This window comes from Mirounga angustirostris, unplaced genomic scaffold (genome assembly GCF_029215605.1).
Source record: "Mirounga angustirostris isolate CCGP_5_RB_7025 unplaced genomic scaffold, mMirAng1.0.hap1 SCAF_7, whole genome shotgun sequence".
Taxonomy (NCBI): Eukaryota; Metazoa; Chordata; class Mammalia; order Carnivora; family Phocidae; genus Mirounga; species Mirounga angustirostris.
In genome coordinates, this window is record NW_026991715.1 from 127,408,185 (window position 1) to 127,426,166 (window position 17,982).

General features: G+C 44.8%; 1 protein-coding gene across 5 annotated transcripts in view; it reads right to left on the reverse strand.

Annotated features, from left to right (window-relative positions):
- Nucleotides 1-11,334, reverse strand: part of RAI14 (retinoic acid induced 14) — a 139,719-nt gene extending 128,385 nt beyond the window's left edge. For all 5 annotated transcript variants that reach the window (XM_045862576.3, XM_045862600.3, XM_045862592.3 and 2 more), the window contains exon 1: nt 11,198-11,334. The gene's annotated coding sequence lies outside the window, so the exon portion shown is untranslated. The remainder of the gene's footprint in view (nt 1-11,197) is intronic.
- Between the last annotated feature and the right edge of the window lie 6,648 nt (nt 11,335-17,982).

The window sequence follows — 17,982 nt, forward strand, 5'->3', positions numbered from 1 at the left end:
AATACATGTGGCTACTGAGCATCTGAAATGTGACTAGTGCAAACTGGTGTGCACTCATGCAGTGGGGAACACACAACAGATTTCAAAGACTGACTCTGAAAAAAGAATGTCAACTATATCATTAAGAAGTTTTACACTGAATACATGTTGCTAATATTCTGGATACACTAGGTAAAATTAAATATTTCATTACAACTAATTTCATTTGTTTCTTTTGCTATGAGAAAACCGAAGATAACCTCTGTGGCTTGCTCATATTTCTATTAGGCAGTGAGGACTTAGGTTTTCCCTTCAAAGACTGTGAGGACAGCATGCATTTAGCAATAACAGCACGTTGGTGTTACTACAAACAAGGCAGGCAGAAAATGAGTATGTTACCATGTCACACTTAATGTTCACTTAATATCATAAAACCCTACAACTCAGATCTAGTAAATAATCCAAGTTCATAATAAAGTTGTGATTTAAAAAAAAAGAGTCACTCTGCCACATGCAGAAGGAGGAAAGACGAGCCAACAATTTCATGTCACTCAAGACTAACGGACTTCTGGCAAACTCGACTAGTACCCTGCTCCATATGGTTCAGAAAAGAGGTCTAGGTTTTTCTCTAGCGACAGCTGGACGACTTTCCAGAGCATTCACCAAGGGGATTTAGCTCACTCATCACTTCATTCTGAGGGCCACCGTCTTCATTGGAACCACAATTTTATTGCTCTGTGCCTGGATTAGGACTGACACCAGACAAGTTGTCTGGAGAGACTGAGGAACTTGTTAATGCAATTGGGAATAAGACTGGCCACTACAAAAGGAGACATATCTTCACCTTGTCCACATTACCTGGTGATGTAATAATAGAAGAACTAGATGAAGGAGTGAGGATACAGGGAAACATCGTAAATGAAACAGAAGATGCCAGGCAGATGTGTTGCCGTGATGGACCAGGCAAATCCCTCTTTCTTGCTACGGGTTACAAGGGCAGTTATAATCACACTGGCCAGTCTCTCAGCACTTCTTTAAAGGCAGGCTGATAAGGAACGTGGTAACATTAGCGAGCATAGCAACAGCCACAAGAACTCCCATTTACTTAAATGAGGACTTTACAAAATTTTCTTTTACTTCGCAATTTTTTTTTTTTTTTTTTTTTTTTTTACCATTTCATTATAAATGGGTCTTTTCTCATTTAATGCTTCTACCGCTTCGGAATTAGATGCTGTGGTCATTATTGCCAGTTTCCAGATCAGGAAACTGCAGCCCAGAAAGTTTATTTGGCTAAAGTGGGCACAATTTATAAATGGAGGCTGGATTTCAATTCCGCTTCCGAGCCCAAAACGGGACACTGGGCTGCATATTAAATGCAATACTTGTAATAATAACAAATAAAAAAAAAAAGTCTGGCCAACAGACCACCTTTCTACTATTTAAAAAAATGTAGTTGCCTTTAAAGATGGGACAGTTCTCCGATCTGCTGCTGGCACACATAAAGCTCCTTCTAAGAAGTCTGAATGGACCGCCTTGAAAAAGGCATTCTCCCGCTGTTTGCCCTCACTCACTCACCCCTGCCTCATTCCAGGGGAGGGTAGCATTTTTACTTCTTTGTCCTTTTCACTTGCAGAGCCTTCGTGTGCCAAGTACCTTTAAGGAACTCACCAGTCAAAAAAAAAAAAAATCCTTTTCCATACAGCTTTGCTAAAGTTACCAAGTCAGTAACAGGCAAAATGTAAAAATGATTACAGACCAGCGAAGTAGCTATTATTATACTCTGCTGAGCTGGTGAACTACAGATTTGGGTGGAGGTTTCCCTGTTTTGGCAATGATCTGGAAAAGCAGAGCTTCTAGATACGTAGATGCTTCCCTGGGATTAGGTCATTTCTGCTCCTTAAGAAATTATTCTAGTATCCTGTAGAACAGCTCTTGCCAACCTATAAAAAATGAAATATTGCACCAATATTATAATAAAAGTGGAATCCTAAAACCCATCAGCCAGCCAGACAGGAAGGAGGCAGGCAGCGCAGGTGCTATTTGTCCTGAGAGCCACGAGCCAGGAGCACGCAGGCGGCCAGCAGGCTGCCACCTAAGCCTGAAGCAGATATGGCCAGGATAGGCTGAGCCGCTCACTCTCTTTCCCTGTGCCACCTTGGATATAAACACCCACTTGCCATGTAATGAGAATCAAATGCGCTTTGTTCCAAGGGGTATGCACTTAAAATAATCAGGGGTTGTTTAAAGAAGAGGAAGAAAGCAAGCTTGTCGCCAAACAAGACACAAACAGTAACACAGCTGTCAACAGATTGGCCAGGAGTCAGGCGGGGGATAGGAGTCATTTTAAGGAGATCTCTCTTTCTGGCTTCCCGAGGCTCTGGAGGAAAAGGACAGAAAAGGTAAACAAATGGCACACCAAACATGGGATAAAGTGGCACAGCACAGAAAGAATCTAATTAGGGAGGATGTGGTCAAGATTGCTGAATGGAGCTATATATAATGTTAGTCGCAGAAATGAGTTTTTCCTTTAAAAGGTCTCCTAGGAAATCCTGAATGGTATACAGAGATTGGTTATAGTTTCTCTGCCTATATTTTAAATACTTTCTTTCCAAATTTAAAAAAAGCTCACAGGAAAGAAATGTGAAACTTTTTAATCAGGAGAGAGAAAGGATATAGCTTCTCGCCCCTGCCTAGAATCTAAGTTTACAAAAACATATATCCAAGAAGGTTCTGAGAGCATTCAAAGCAACTTGCTCCCATGATGAATGGGGACTGGGTAGGCCTGAAATAAGATTCGATTGGAGAGAATGGGAGGCTACTCGCCACCACCCAGCCCTGTGTGAGGACCTCAGGGCCCCAGCATGTGTATGCAGCGGGGCCCCAGTTTGTATTTTAAATTTGGCTGCCTTTTTAGGAGAAAAAAAGGGGGGGGGGCAAGCCATTGTCCATGAGCCTTTGGCTCACAAGTTCCCACATCCTCTGGGTGGCTGGGAAGAGACCTCTCTAAGCAGTCAAATGACTACAGGTCATGATCATCCATGGCAAGTTAGTGCTCTTTCATTTTTGAAAAATGATCAATCACCAACATGTCAACTTTCATAGGAGATGGTCAAATTACATGAGCAGTCTCATCCAATTAAGAGACTCAGCTCAGACAGACATTAACTCACTGACAAAGCTCGACAAATATTTGTTCATGTGATTCTTGCTCAGCAATATGCTAAGGGACAGGGTTCTGGTCCCTTCTGACCTTCATGTCCCTGCTCAATGCCATCTGCCTGATCTGGGATTCCCCACTGGTCTCCAACCCAGCTTGTCCAAGTCTATACCAGTCTTCTTCGTGGACATCAAGCGGAATTAGCTACATATAGGACTTCCAAGGTCACGGTCTACATCGGAGAAAGACAGAAAAGGACCTTTAGAAGCCCTGTGCTATGAGCAGCCAGAATGTAGGTTTATCTGGCTCTGCCTCCTACTGGGTTACTTTCTAAGGGGTCATTTCACTTCCCTAGGCCTCAATCCAGCTGTAAAAGGAGTTCCCCCACCACTAACAGTCTGCCTTATACTATAGTGGAATGCGAATGTGTTAACCTGGTTAAAACTGTAAGCTCCATGAAGGCAAGGATCACCATTCACTTTTGGATCTTCTAATGCTGTTTCCATCAACAGGGATTGCTCACAGGAAATGTGACGACGAGTAAGACCGGCCTGGACCTCCGGAAGCAGATGACCCAGGAGCACAGTGCAGTGCAGAGGAGGCGCTCGATACAGTTAAACGGACTTGGAGTGCTCGCATCACTTGCCCTGTTACAGGCAGGTACATATCCCTTCGGGCCCAATTTTTGACTGAAGAGATTGAGGAGGTCACCTTAGGTGAACAGTGACAGAAGGAGCTCCCTGTGCATGGCTAACAATGGCAGTACCTCCTTCCAGCGTCTGCTACCTCCCACAGGAGAATTTTCTCTGGAAGAGCAGGCTTCCAGCTGAGGGTCAGCTCCCCAACTAGGAAACGTGGCCCTGTCTTCCTCAGGTTTCCCAGAGACAGCCCCATGAAGCTGGGAGGCCAAGGTGAGCAGAACAGAGCGTGTTGGGAATATTTCCTCTACTGGACGGACTAAAGATTTATTCCGTGAGCTTAAGAGTATTGTTACGTGGGGCCCAGGGACATCTCCATTCCCCCCTACAACAGCCAAGGAAAACAAAAGGAAAGCAGAAGACAGTGGAGGCCCAACCCTAGACCAAGAAATAGCTTGTCCCTGGGGGTGAGAAACTCAAGACCCATCCTTAGAATTCATCAGGTCTCTGTGAAATCGTCATACTACCCATCCACTCATGACTTCTCAACAGCATTCTATTGCCTCCAGTAGAAACAGTTCCTAAAAATGGTCATTGGTATGTCAACTGGTTGGCACAGGAACCAGTGACTGGTTTTCCAACTGAGGGTAAAATTCTTTTCACCCATGCAGGACAGGTTATCAGATCTGGAGATAGTGGCACATGATAGAAAACAGACCCCTTGTAATTGTACTGCTGATCCTTACGAGGTGGCTATTAAAGGTAAACAGCATAAATCCGATATAATTTTCTAGGTCCTTTCAATAGATCTTGGGCTTTTAACCTGGGGAGTCCGAAGAGGTTCATAAATGGGCTTAACGCAGGGAGTTCTATGCTCTTGAAACTGACAAAGATTAGGAATGTATAGCATCCCTGTATATGAGCAAATTTCTCCCCAAGGAAAAACGGTCCAAAACCTGTATCAGATTTCCAAGTGTCCACCTTTGATTCAAAAACATTTAGAAATCACTGCTAAACGGCCTTCCCTGGTTTGCAAAATGGACTCCTCTTGGAGGAAAACACTTTAGTCTGTGCTGCCCTAGAGCGAAAGGAAGCTGCTCAGCCTTGTATTCCTCACCAGTGAGCTCTGCCAGAGTTTCTTTTCCTGGCTGAGTTTCTACTGCTGCAGCCAGCAAAAAGAACTGGACAGATGTAGTGAACAGAGTCTAGTAGATTGTTGCTGTGGCTGGTTTTTTGTCATTTGGCACTTTACAAAAAATAAAACATTCTGGATTAAACTGAATTCATCTAGAAACCATAAAAGAAAAAAGCAAAGAGAAGCCTGATTTTGCTCCTTGCCAATCACAATACCTAATAGGGATAAGAAAAGTTGAGTCGCAGTATAAAAAAGTAAATGTTTGTGAGGGAAATTGATACAGTAGAGAATGAACTGCTTATGTTAGGTTACTTGGTAAGGAACTTTGGTGTTCACTAAATGACAATTTAAGGAAAAAAAGAAAAAGTATGTTTTCTCCCACTGTACAAGTAAACTTCTTGGGCTACAAGCAACTTTTCTCACCATCAGATTCTGACCATTAGAAGGAGAGATGAGCAAATCATGAGGAACTCCGAAGGTTTCCCCTTCTCCAGGGGTGACCAATGGTCATGGTATTTATATAGCAAGACACGGCATACCCAATGAACAGCATTTACTACAGAAGAAACTGAACTAGACAGCAGGTCCGGTTAGACCAGGTGACCCAGCACACATAACCTGCTGGAGAAGCAGTCAAAACACAATGTGCAGACTTATCCGAAGGGTGGACATGTTTCTCAAATACAGGGGAAAGAACCAAGGCTTAGAGATGTGAAATGTCTTTACCTGGGGAAAGAGGAGACCTGCATCTTCTGAACTTCAACCTGCATTTTGCTGCTAGCTACCTCCACTCCTTTGCCTTTGGATCATTAAATTCTAAACTAGGACAGCTAAATATCTGAAGACCTCCATGGGAGGCTTTATGACCCGTGTGTGTAATTCAATAAACATTAATCACCTCCTGTGGGACAGATACTCTACTGGGCACATGGAACACAAAATTGAAGAATGAGGCAGACTTCCTTCATTCAAATAGAAGAATTTGTTTTGAAACACATAGTTAAGTCTGTAAAGTTACTTATTAAAATACTGACTAAAGGGGCGCCTGGGTGGCTCAGTCGGTTAAGCGTCTGCCTTCGGCTCAGGTCGTGATCCCAGGGTCCTGGGATCGAGCCCTGCAATGGGCTCCCTGTTCAGCAGGAAGCCTGCTTTTCCCTCCCCCACTCCCCCTGCTTGTGTTCCCTCTCTCGCTGTGTCTCTCTCTGTCAAATGAATAAAATCTTAAAAATAAAATAAAATAAAATACTGACTAAAGGGTGGACTCGGTTTCTGCTCAGATTCTGATCTCAAGGGCTTGAGATCCAGCCCCACCTGGGCCCTGCCTTTGGTGTGGAGCCTGCTTGGGTTTCTCTCTCCCTCTGCCCCTGTGCACTCACAAGGGGATGCTCTCTCTCATATAAATCTTAAAAAAAAAAAAAAAAAAAAAAAACTAAATTTACTCATACCCATCAACGAGTCTGATGCCGAAGACTAGTTTTTTGTTCACTGTAGATGGCTGGAGTTGAGAAATTGACTGTTGATTAACAATCCTTCTCTTTCATTAAACCACCTGCACTTTTCAGCTCAAGGGTAGGGATAAACCAAAAAGAAGAAATTTCTAAATCATGTAGCATCTTGATAATAAATAATTGTATGCTTACAGTTTTCAGCTTGAAGTTTAACCCTCTGGGTCCATAATAAGCTGATTTCTTTCAATATAATTTTATTACAAAGGATGCAATGGTTGTACTTTTATACACTAGTGATTTTTTTTTTTAAGGGTACCATCAGTATCATATACCCATATAGTTACTAGGGAAAAGAAACCTAGACTCCTTTTCCCTATCACCCACTTAAAATATACTCAAGAGGCCTTTGATATATTTAGGTTTGTTTTGTCAACTCCTATATTCATCATGCAAAGTAGAGAAAATTCAGTTGGCTTCTAGCAAAATAACACATGACACTAGAACAGCGAATGTTTTTAGTAAGATTAGTTAAGGATTTTATGATGTGACCATTTTTAAAGTATTTCTAGGGACCCTACTATATACTGGTTGCTTCTGGATCTTCAGATTAAGGTCATCTTCCCACCCCCAAAAAAAGCCTCACCATGATGAGCATACCCTCTGCAAACAATTCAGAGAAATACACTTTCTAATCTTTGAAATTCAGTGTGGTTGGCGTTACTTGAGACCACTGCAGGGCTATCTGTGCAGATGCTGTGTGGAATGGAGACACAGTCTTCCACATTTAAAATGTTGGAAAGCTAAGTTATCGAGAAAAGGAAAGATGGCTGTGCTTCTAGGCATCGTGCTATATATGGTATCTTCTGAATTCAGGTTGAGGCAAGTGTTGGCAGAAAAAAATAGACAAGCACTTTGCAGGATAAGGAGTGATTTCTTTATAAGATGTTATGTTTCTTATCCTGATGGAACCTGTAAATACGACCTCTTGGGGGACTCAGTTACAGCTGTGGAACCACCAGCCCCATCGAGGATATCCAAAATGTACTAAAAGAAATTCTAAGTAGAAAGACACACAAAGAGCATTATATTCGTTCATTCATACATTTGAGTACCTCCTGTTTGTCAACATTGTTCTAGGCACTAGGAATACAGCAGCCAACAAGAGACAAAATTCCTGTCTTCGCTGAGCTTCTATTCTACTAAGGAGACTAATATCAAAATATATGCCGAGCTAGATGGTGTTAAGTGCCATGGAGGAAAAAAACAGAAGAGGGGCAGGGCGTGCTGGAAGGGGTAGCTGACGGGACAGACACCTGAGTAAAGCCTGGGCGGGGGGGGGGGGGGGGGGGACTGAGGGACAGAGCCACAGAGATGATCTAGGGGAAGAGTGGTCCAGACAGTAGGACAGCAAATCCAAGAGCTGAGGCAGGAATGTGCCTGGCAACTTGAAGGACTAACGAGGAAGCGGAAGTGTTTAAATGCCTTAAATTGCTTCCAGATTAAGGGGTTACAATTCCAGGCAAAATGTCAACACATTTTCATAAACTCTTTGAGTAAGAATTTACAAAGGCATGTTCCTGCTCTAACTACTTAATCTCACCAAGCTTGAGGAAATGAGGAAGAGAAGGTGGAGTGGGTGAGCCAAGGTTACGCTGTTAGTGACGCCAGAGAAAAAAACTTTGGAACAAGTATCCCAAACTCAGCACCACAGTTTGCCTCATGCTTCACCTTTATCGTTAAAGGGCACTTTTCTTATGAAAATATAAATTGTAAAAACAAAACAAAATAATCCAACAATCTTAGAGCTAAAAAAAAAAAAAAAGGATCAAATTCACTTTTTTCATGCAACAGGTAAGCAAGAGAGACCCTATGTACACCCTAAATTTTTGTTGAGGAATGAAACAATAAATGCAGCATGACCTAGACCCCATCTCCCAGCAATGAATGGGACTGCTGTATAACAAACAGGTCTCCGATGCTTGTACTAAGCATTGTTATCCTTAAAAAATAAAAATTAAATAAATTAATGTTTTTTAAAAAAGGGAACACAGATCAACGGTCTCAACTGCCCTTAGCAGAAAAAGTGTAACAGTGAAAAATTGGAAACATTCTAATTTTCTCTTGGCAAAGGAATTAGTATACTATGATTTATTCATACACTGGCATTCTCTGTAGCCGCTAAAGTAAATAAGAGCTACATATGCCTCAAAACATAGTGACAAATTTAAAAATGCAAGCAGTATATATATAGCATTATGCCTTTTTTTTTTTTTAGAATTACGCCTTTTATGTAGAATACTAAATACACAAGCTCACCGATAGTGCTTATGGATAGATAACATACCGAAGTACCGAAAGACGTTCGGAAACTACACTAACATCCCTTTAGTGGTCACCTGGGGATGGAGGAAGAGGAGGGATGGATAAAACACTTCAGTTGCAGTTTACTTTTATTGGGGGACATATGAAGTAACTATGGAGATATTAGCAACTTTTTTTAAATTAGCAACTTTTAAACACAAGTAGTATCTATTATGTATATGTGAAATATTTCATACTTTTTATTCTGAAAGGAAAAAGGAAGAGAGACAAATTTCCTCCATCACATTCCATTAACTGCAAGCCAAGTTTCCTTGACCTCCTCATCTCAGTTTCTTCACCTTTAAAATGTGGGTAGTGCTAGGCACACCTGCCTCAAAGAGGCTTTGGGAAGTGGCGGCTTGGAGACGGCACTTCAATGTCAGGGACACTCCTATCATTCCCCACTGAGTCTCCATGGCCCAGCATCCATTCATTCTATTCAATTTCACAAACAGTAATATGATTTTTCACAATAGGGTTACAACCACCACCACCAGCCCCCCCCCCCAAAGAGCCATAAAACAAGTCTAAGGCATGTAAATGCTACAATAAATTAATGAAGCCTTTCCAACCAGGGCCTGGCAGAATGGCTCCCTCAAAGAAGAGTGGTAAGAAGGACCATTCTGCCATCAGCGAGGTGGTGACCAAAGAATACAGCATCAACATTCACGAGTGCATCCACGGAGTGGGTTTCAAGAGGTGTGCCCCTTGGGCACTCAAAGAGACCTGGAACTTTGCCATGGAGGACATGGGAACTCCAGATATGCACACTGACACCAGGCTCCACAAAGCTGTCTAGGCCAAAGGAAGAAGGAATGTTCCATTCCGCATCCATATGTGGTTGTCCAGAAAAACGATACCATCAAATAAAGGTATAAAATCGCAATAAAAAAAAATTAATGAAGCATCTCAGTGAATGGAGACGGAAAAACCCGGATACCCCAGCACAGGACCACCTCTCCCAATCCATGTTATGCAAGCACTAGGTTAAAAATCATAAGAACTGGATAAACTTCCTCACATTAAAGTCTACGCTCTTACAAAAGCCCAAGGGGAAAAAATGACACCGCTTAGGCATCATTAAGAAAAGATGATCAGATTACACCCATCAGTAATAAAACTCCCAGCCACACCTGTGAACAGGTGGGGGCCAGAGCAATCAAAATCCAGCCTCCCTGCGAGACACCAGCTCTTCTCCAACTTCGTTCAAACCACAAGGTGAGGCTCTCCTCTCTAAGATGAGCTTCTGCTGAGTCCGACTGATGGACAAACCAGCTCCTCCCCCTGTCAGGCCCTTACAGTTTTGAGATCACATTCTCCAGGGAACTGGCAACGTTTCCCCACCCCAGCCAGCTTGGTATTCTCCTCTCCCAGAAGGAAAACGGAGACCCGTCCCAATCACCTGTGCGCCTGAGGCCACGGGAAGCTGCTGGGCGTGGTGCGCAGCCTTGAGCGCCAGATATGCCCTGACCGCTGGAAATAAAGTTGCGCTGACCTGGGTTCCTTGGAACAGCGCAAGCCTGGACCTATAGCCCAGGCCCCAGCCGCTGGAAGGTCACTTGTAACTCCTCCATTTCACACTGGTCTCCATCTGTCCAGTCTGCTGCCTCCCTGGGCTCTGAGCGCCCCCTCCACAAAAGGGGAGTGTGAGGTCCAAACGCAAAGGAGAGCGTGTACCAGGGGGCAGCAGATGAACCCTAAAAACTGCAGAAACTAAAGCACGGCCACAAACCTGCCCAAGCAGGCAGCGAAGAGAAGGTGGGTTGGAGAGGGTACCCACCTGGGCAGAGTTGGGGCAGATGGCGGGCGGGCGCCCCTCTCCCGAAGTCCCAGCTGCCCCGAGTCTGCCCGAACTCCAGCATCCCGCCTCCCCGCCCTCCTCGAAGCTGCGGCGGGGAAAAGGACACGTAGAGCGAGGAGCACTAGCAGGCCTGCACCCCTGGGCCCGCCGAAGGCCTCCCTAGAGTCAGAAAAGGAACAATAGCAGACCCTCGTCGCCGGAGCCATTCGGAGTCTCCCGCTTGCGCCTCCCTCCGCGGCTCCTCCAAGTTGTGCGCGCAGGCGGCTCGAGCCCAGAAGCTAGGAGCCGGGTGGGGCGACGCGGGGCGGGCCGGGCAGGTAGGACAGGGGGCTGACTCCGCGCCCCCCAGGACGCCCCGCCGGGCTGGCCATTCATTCCCGCCCGCGCTCGCTCCGCCGCCGCTGCCGGCCTGGAGCGCCGGGGGCCGGCAGGAGACAAGCCCGCTCCCAACTTGGCCCGGTCTTCCCTCTTCCTCGGATCCCCACATCCTCCTCTCCCTCCGCGGACAGTTGGCGGCCGGCGGCAGACAAGGGAGTGGTGGCGGGACCCTCGCTGCCACCCCGCGAAGCCGCTCCGCCCGGCGCGCCGTCCCTCGCCCGAGCCCCAGACACAGAGGCGGGGCGGCGAGCCGGGACCCCGCTCCGGGGAGCCTCCCGACTCTCGGCGCCGCGTACCTACCCCATCGAGGCGGAGGCTCCCGGGCCCCGCCGGCTGCGCCACTCGGTCCGCCGCTTCCCCAGGAAAACGCGGCCGCCGGGCTCGCTTCCTGCTCGGCTTCCTGCGCCTCGGTCCCTCCTCCTCCCCCCGCTGCGGGGGTCAGTGGGCGCCGCGGCTCCGGGGCTGGGCGGGCGGGGCGGGGCGGGGGCAGCGGCAGCACCACCACGTGGCCGCCCGGCGCCGGCCCCCGCCGACCTGGATCCCGCGGGAGCGGGAAGGGAGGTGCTCGCTTCTCCCCTCCCCTCCCACCCCGCGCGGCCCCAAATTCCGCGAGTCAGGTGACCCGGCCCCGCGTCCCGGCCGGGACCTGCGGGAGGTGCTCGCGGCCCCGCCGCCGCCGCCGCCGCCGCCGCCGCCGCCGCACCGCCGCCCCTGGGCCCGCACGCCTCGGGCGTTCGTGGCCGGCTCTCAGTTTCCAGGGCTCGTGGACCCTTCCCCGCGGCTGTGTTTCATCATCACCATCATCACCTGAAGTTAGTGGGAAACCGGTGCTCTAACCCCAGGGTCTAGAGCCGGTGAGATCCCGAATAGTATTCATTTCTGGTCAACTTCCAAAGTCGTTTGTGGTCGTGGGGGTGTTTTAAAGGTCACTGATTCGAGCGACTTCTTAACCACGGTTATATTTTCCCCGAATTATTGAGCAGAAAGTAAACCAGAATCCGCTCATTCTCTGGACGGACTGAACCAGCTGGTTCGAGTGACTGCTAACACTCATCAGGTGGCAAGAGAAAACTAGCGGCGTGAAGCGCGGCCGGCTCAGCAGTCAGGAGAAATCTGCCGCCCGAACCGAGAAGCGCCGAGGGGGGACGCCCCCAAAGTCGCGTCTGGGAGGCAAGGAGGGACGGCCATTACCCGCCCCCAGGACCCTCGGGGCTTCTCACTCTTCTCCAGCCCGCTGAAACCGGCGCTTGAATCTCAATGGACCCCTCCTGTAATTCCAAGGATTTCAAACTCGCCACCTACTCATTTAACCTGGGATTGCTTTTCTATTCATTCTAGTCAGGCTAACCAGCTCTGGCTTAGAAAGTCTTTATTCACCAAAGAAAGCCCCTCCCTTCTCCGGGTTAGCTCCGCATCTATTCTAGCTTTCTAGAATAAATGACATGAGTCCTTTTTGGTGGGGTCCACTGTAAGTCATTTGAACTTAAAAAAAAAAAAAATCAATTCCAACGGAAGTGAAATTCACCCTAACAATTGAATGTATAAGGTCTTGGCTGCATCTTGATGGTCTACACGTTAGAATTTGTCTCCCCCCCACCACCACCACCACCCCTCAAGGAAAGAGCCTGTCTTAGCTTTAACAGGTAACTTATCAAACAGGGAGCAAAAGCTCTGTTTCTATGAACTGTGAGGTAACTGCGCTATGGTCTTCCTAAATCATACGTCAGAGATTCTTTTGAAAAGTGATGAATAGCCCGTTTCAAGCAAGCCATACACTCCTCTTCCTGTCCTTTATCCCTCTCGAATAAAATGACACTCTAAAAGAAATGTGAGCTGGCAAACTTCTTGTTTGTTTGATGCTGGCCATTTCTACAACACAGTTTTTCATCATGGTTCATATTAGTGATGTAACGTTGAGGGCGAACAAATTTGGCCACTTGTGCGTTTTCTGTTCGGATTTTAGCAGCTCAGTCCCCAAGCAGGGGCAGCTGAAAAAGTGGGATTGGGAGCATGGTACAGGGTACACCATGCCACCTTTGAAAGTGAACATGTGTGTATTCTGTAGGAACAGTTGACAAGTTGAAGGAGTTTAATATCAAGCAACATTAAACAATAATTCTTTTTTTTTTCTTTTACACCGCTGTGCCCTGTCCCAGCCACTTACCTCTGAGCCTACCTGCCTGAGTTAGCTCTGTGGCTCTTTTTGGTGGCTTGTGTGCTTTATTCTCCTTAATTTATAATTCCACCCTCAGACATCAGCAAGTCCAACTCTGAGTGTGGGGTTGCTGTGGAGGGAAGGACTCTTACAGTTAGTTAGGCTGATGTGCCAAGATTCTATTCCAGATCCCTCCTCCCCTGAAACTCAAACACCTCCTTCACACCACAGCTGAAGTTGTGCCACCTGCCAGAGGAATTGATGGTCAAGTACAAGATTGAAACAGTCTTCTCATTGGTTTGGTTTGGTTTGTTTTTTCCCCAGGCCTTTTAGAAGTGCTAACTCATTCAGGATACATTGAACACACCCATTAATGGAGACCAGGCCCACGTAAAAAGGTTTGAGAGAAGGCAGCAAGAATAAAATGATAATCTAAACTGCATAGAGAGTTGTTAAAACCTTTTTTGGGAGGAACAGCATGTTATATTTTAATAGGTGAATTACCGTCAAATCAAGGTAACTGTGATAAGAACAAAGCGACCATGGTTCCCGCTCCCTCTTTTACTAACTTGCCATTTGAACTTCACCAAGCGTTTGAACTTCTCCTGGTCCCACTTTTCCTAATCGGTAAAAAAGAACATTGAACTACATGGCCTCTGAGAATTTTTTCAGCTTTAACGTCCTAAACCCATTCTCTTAATCTGAGGAGCCATCACCAAGAGTATTGTCTTTACAGTCTATGACAAAGCATCATTCTCTAATTGTTCTAGCATCTAAGACACATTTAGCATCTACCCATAATTCTCTAATTGTTCTACCATCATTCTCAATCTTCTCATACCTACAAGATTGTAAATTCCTAAGAGTGTTGTCATCCAGGATTTAGCAAGATCAATTGAAAGGAATTGATTGATTGGTAGAGCCAAATTTTCATTTTTGAAATTAAAAAATATCATATCCCTTCTTTCTTGCTCCATCTCTTATCAATTTTGTTTCTCCCCACATTAGGAACTTCTTAAGTGTGGGGAACCAAGGCTAAGACTAGTTGGAGTAATAAGAAACTGTCCCTAATAGAGGAAATAGAGGTAGGTATCACACCAGAGCCAAAAAGAAACCCTTTGCTTTATTTGGCCTTTGGTCAGGATCTGACTGCACTTCTGGGTCTCGTTAGAAGCAGTGTGATTTACAGGAATGTGACGATATTGGCCTCAGTCCAGAGAATGGAACAAAAACACAATCAGAATTGGAGGGAGATGATCTACAGAGGAAAAAAAAAACTCAAATATTCGTAGAAAACCCACTTTTTGTATTTTCTTTGGGATGTTTCCAAATAGGAAATTGTGACATGGGAGAAATTAATAAAACAACCTTAACACAGCATCTTAATAATTTAATAAGACCACAGTAATAAAGTAGACTAGAAACACTGAGCCCTTAAAATGTCATTAGTCCAAATTGAGATGTGCTATACATGCAAAATATATACAAGGTTTCAAAGACGTAGGATGGGGAAAGAAAAGTATCTCACTAATAATTTTTATATTAATTACATATTGAAATCCTAATAATTTGGATGTATTAGGATAAATATATTAACACTAATTCCATTCATTTCTTACTTTTTAAAAAAGATTTTATTATTATTTTTTAAGATTTTATTTATTCATTTGAGACACAGAGATACAGAGAGAGAGAGAGCATGAGCAGTGGGAGAGGCAGAGGGAGAGGGAGAAGCAGACTCCCGGCTGAGCCAGGAGTGGGGCTCCATCCCAGGACCCTGGGATCATGACCTGAGCTGAAGGCAGACGCTTAACCATCTGAGCCACCCAGGCGCCCCAAGATTTTATTTTTAAGCAATCTCCACACCCAAAGTGGGGCTTGAACTCACAACCCTGAGATCAAGTCACACCGCTCCACCAACTGAGCCACTCAGGCACCCCTCCTTTTACTTTTTAAAATGTGGTTAACTAGAAAGTTAAAAATTACTCTTGTATTATATTTCTATTGGATAAAACTACTAAAGAGTTTAATGTTAGCATCCAAGACACATTTAGCATCTACTCCATACAAGGCATTTTTCTTTTTTTTTTTATAATTTTTTTTTAAGATTTTATTTATTTATTTGACAGAGAGAGAGACAGAGAGAGAGGGAACACAAGCAGGGAGAGTGGAGAGGGAGAAGCAGGCTTTCTGCGGAGCAGGGAGCCTGATGCGGGGCTCGATCCCAGGATCCCAGGATCATGACCTGAGCCGAAGGCAGACGCTTAACGACTGAGCCACCCAGGCGCCCCAAGGCATTTTTCTAAGTGATATTTACAGAACTACAGTGGCCATATATTTAATTGTTCAATCTGGGACACTTTTGACACTTTTGAGAATGAAAGGGGGCAGGCAAATTCTAACCAGCCAGGATATTAGGATAAAAAGCATAAACTGGAACTGTTCTGAGCAAACTGAGATGGTAGGCCACACTAATATTAGGTCATTTAATCTTTATGTTGGCGAGAAAGAATTTCCTCTGCCCTTCAAGGTCCTTCTATCCAGACTAAGAATCAAATTGACATGAGACAGATTAACAGGAGAAAAACCACATTTAATTTTGGACGTATAGAGAATCCACACAGACATAAAATTCCAAGACAGCCAGGCAACACAAGGCTTCTATGAGCTAAGGAGAGGGGTAGGGGTCTGAGGACACAAAAGAGAGGAAGACCACTAGCAGGAAGGTGAGAGGAGATGTTTTGAAAACAAGGTTGCCCTCTTATGCAGATAAGTTTCTTAGGTAAAGAGGAATTTCTGTTAATAGCTCTCTTCCTGGTACAGGCAGGCAGTTGAGGGGGCAGTAAAGAGATTTTCCTGAATCTGCTGGGTTTTTATTGCTTTTAATTCAAAATAATCTTCACACCATAGTGGCTGCCTGTCCTTGGCCCCTATAGTTATATCAACCCTATAAGTGCCATTATTATCCTTTTGGGGCACTTAAGGGAACTGGAGCACAGAGGGATTAAGTAACTTGCCTAAAGTCATACAGCTAGCGACAATGTTGAGTTTCAAATTAGGGCAGTCTGGCTCTAGAACCTTCATTCTTGACTGCTGTACAATACTGCCTGCTAAAGACCTACTATAGATCATGAATTTAATAGATGCAAAGTTTTTCTTAATACAGCAACTTGGATGGAATATTATCTTATTTTTACAGATGCAGAAACTGAGTTTCAAACAGATCCGGCAACTTGCCCAAATCATAGAGCCAGAAAAAGTACCGCCAAGAATCATAGTTTGGGATGCCCAACTCCAGAGTGGTCCCCCTAACCACTACTCCATATTGCCTTCAGGCCACATCGATTTATAAACCATTTATGCATTGATCTCATGACTTCTCCCAATTCTGGCAGAGGCCTGGATTTAAGAGGACTGGAACCCAGGTGAGATCAACTTTAGAACAGGCAAGAGACACCAAAAGCTCAATCTTGGTGTCCTCTCCTTTCTGAGAAGAAACATTTTAAGATAATCCAAATAGCCATCCATGCCACCAAGTTGGTTGTTCTGCCATGCATGTCAGAAATTCCAGAAAATGCTCTCCCATTAAAGCAGTGGAGGAGGGCATCCTGAGGAATTCAAGAACATTGAAAAGACAGTTACTTGATTAGCAGAAGACTAAGAAAAAGTGTTTGTGAAGTTCCACAGGCATAAGCAATAATATGGGATGTAAATCCATGGGTTTGCCAGGTGCGTATTTTCTTCCTTTCTTGGCAGCCTATTAGAATTATCTGCCTTTAAAAAAATCACTGCTTGCCTGGGCCCCATACCCTAGGATACTGATTAAAGTGGTCTGGTGTGGTGCCCAGGCACTGGTATTTTTTTTTTTTAAAGATTTATTTATTTAGAGAGAGAGAGAGCACAAACAGAGGGGCAGAGGAAGGAGAGAGAATCTCAAGCAGACTGCGCTGAGCACGGAGCACAGAGCCTGACACAGGGCTCCATCTCAAACCCTGAGATCACAACCTGAGCCAAAACCAAGAGTCGGATGCTTAACGAACTACGCCACCCAGGCACCCCCAGGCATTGGTATTTTCTACTCTCTCCCTAGATTATCATTAAGTGGGGCCAGGCTTTATTGGCTGTCGCAGCCATTTCTGGAGCACCCAGTTCTTGGTTTAGCATTGCCAACAAAAATGAGAATAGGTGAAGAGGGTGGGGTGGCCCTTGCAATGGGCCTTGCAAAAGTCAATGCTCCAGAAGGATTTCTTGACAGAGTGATTCTAAACCAAACCACTGTTTTTCTTGGCCTGGGACACTTGTTTTCTGCTATGGCATTAAACCTGAGCTCCAGATTTTTGTCATGTTCATTGAGTTCAACGTCTGCCTGTAAGACATTTTAATTCATGTTCCTTCCTTATCTGATTGTGCACCCATAATAAATCTGGATACTACTTTTGCTGATGAGTTATTTTGTATCTGTTATGGCTTCTTGCTGTGTTCTTCAAAGGCATTGTGGCCATTTAGCTTCTGTTATTCATTTTCACTTTTCCATTTGCTTGTTCTCTTAAAATCCTTAGTAGGCGACATGAAGTAGATTGCTTGTTGTTCTCAAAATTGGTCTTCCAACTATGCAAGTGAACACATTTTTAAGATTCATTTTCCACAACAAGACTGTTAATGCTTAAGATATATGACTACAGTACTGTGAAGATATTTAACAAAATTCCACAAGTCCTTTGTTTGTTTTGCCTCGATACAAATTCCTCCACTATCCAAATATGCACCTTAAGCAGGTTTCTCACATTCAGGATGGAGGTTCTTCTAAGGTAAAGTTATCATTCTTCATTTGCCTTCGTTTTTCAAAGACAGCCCTATAATTTATTGTTCTATACTTCCTGTTTGAGTTTCAGAACAAGAAGATTCAGACCATGAAAATGTTTTGGACTGT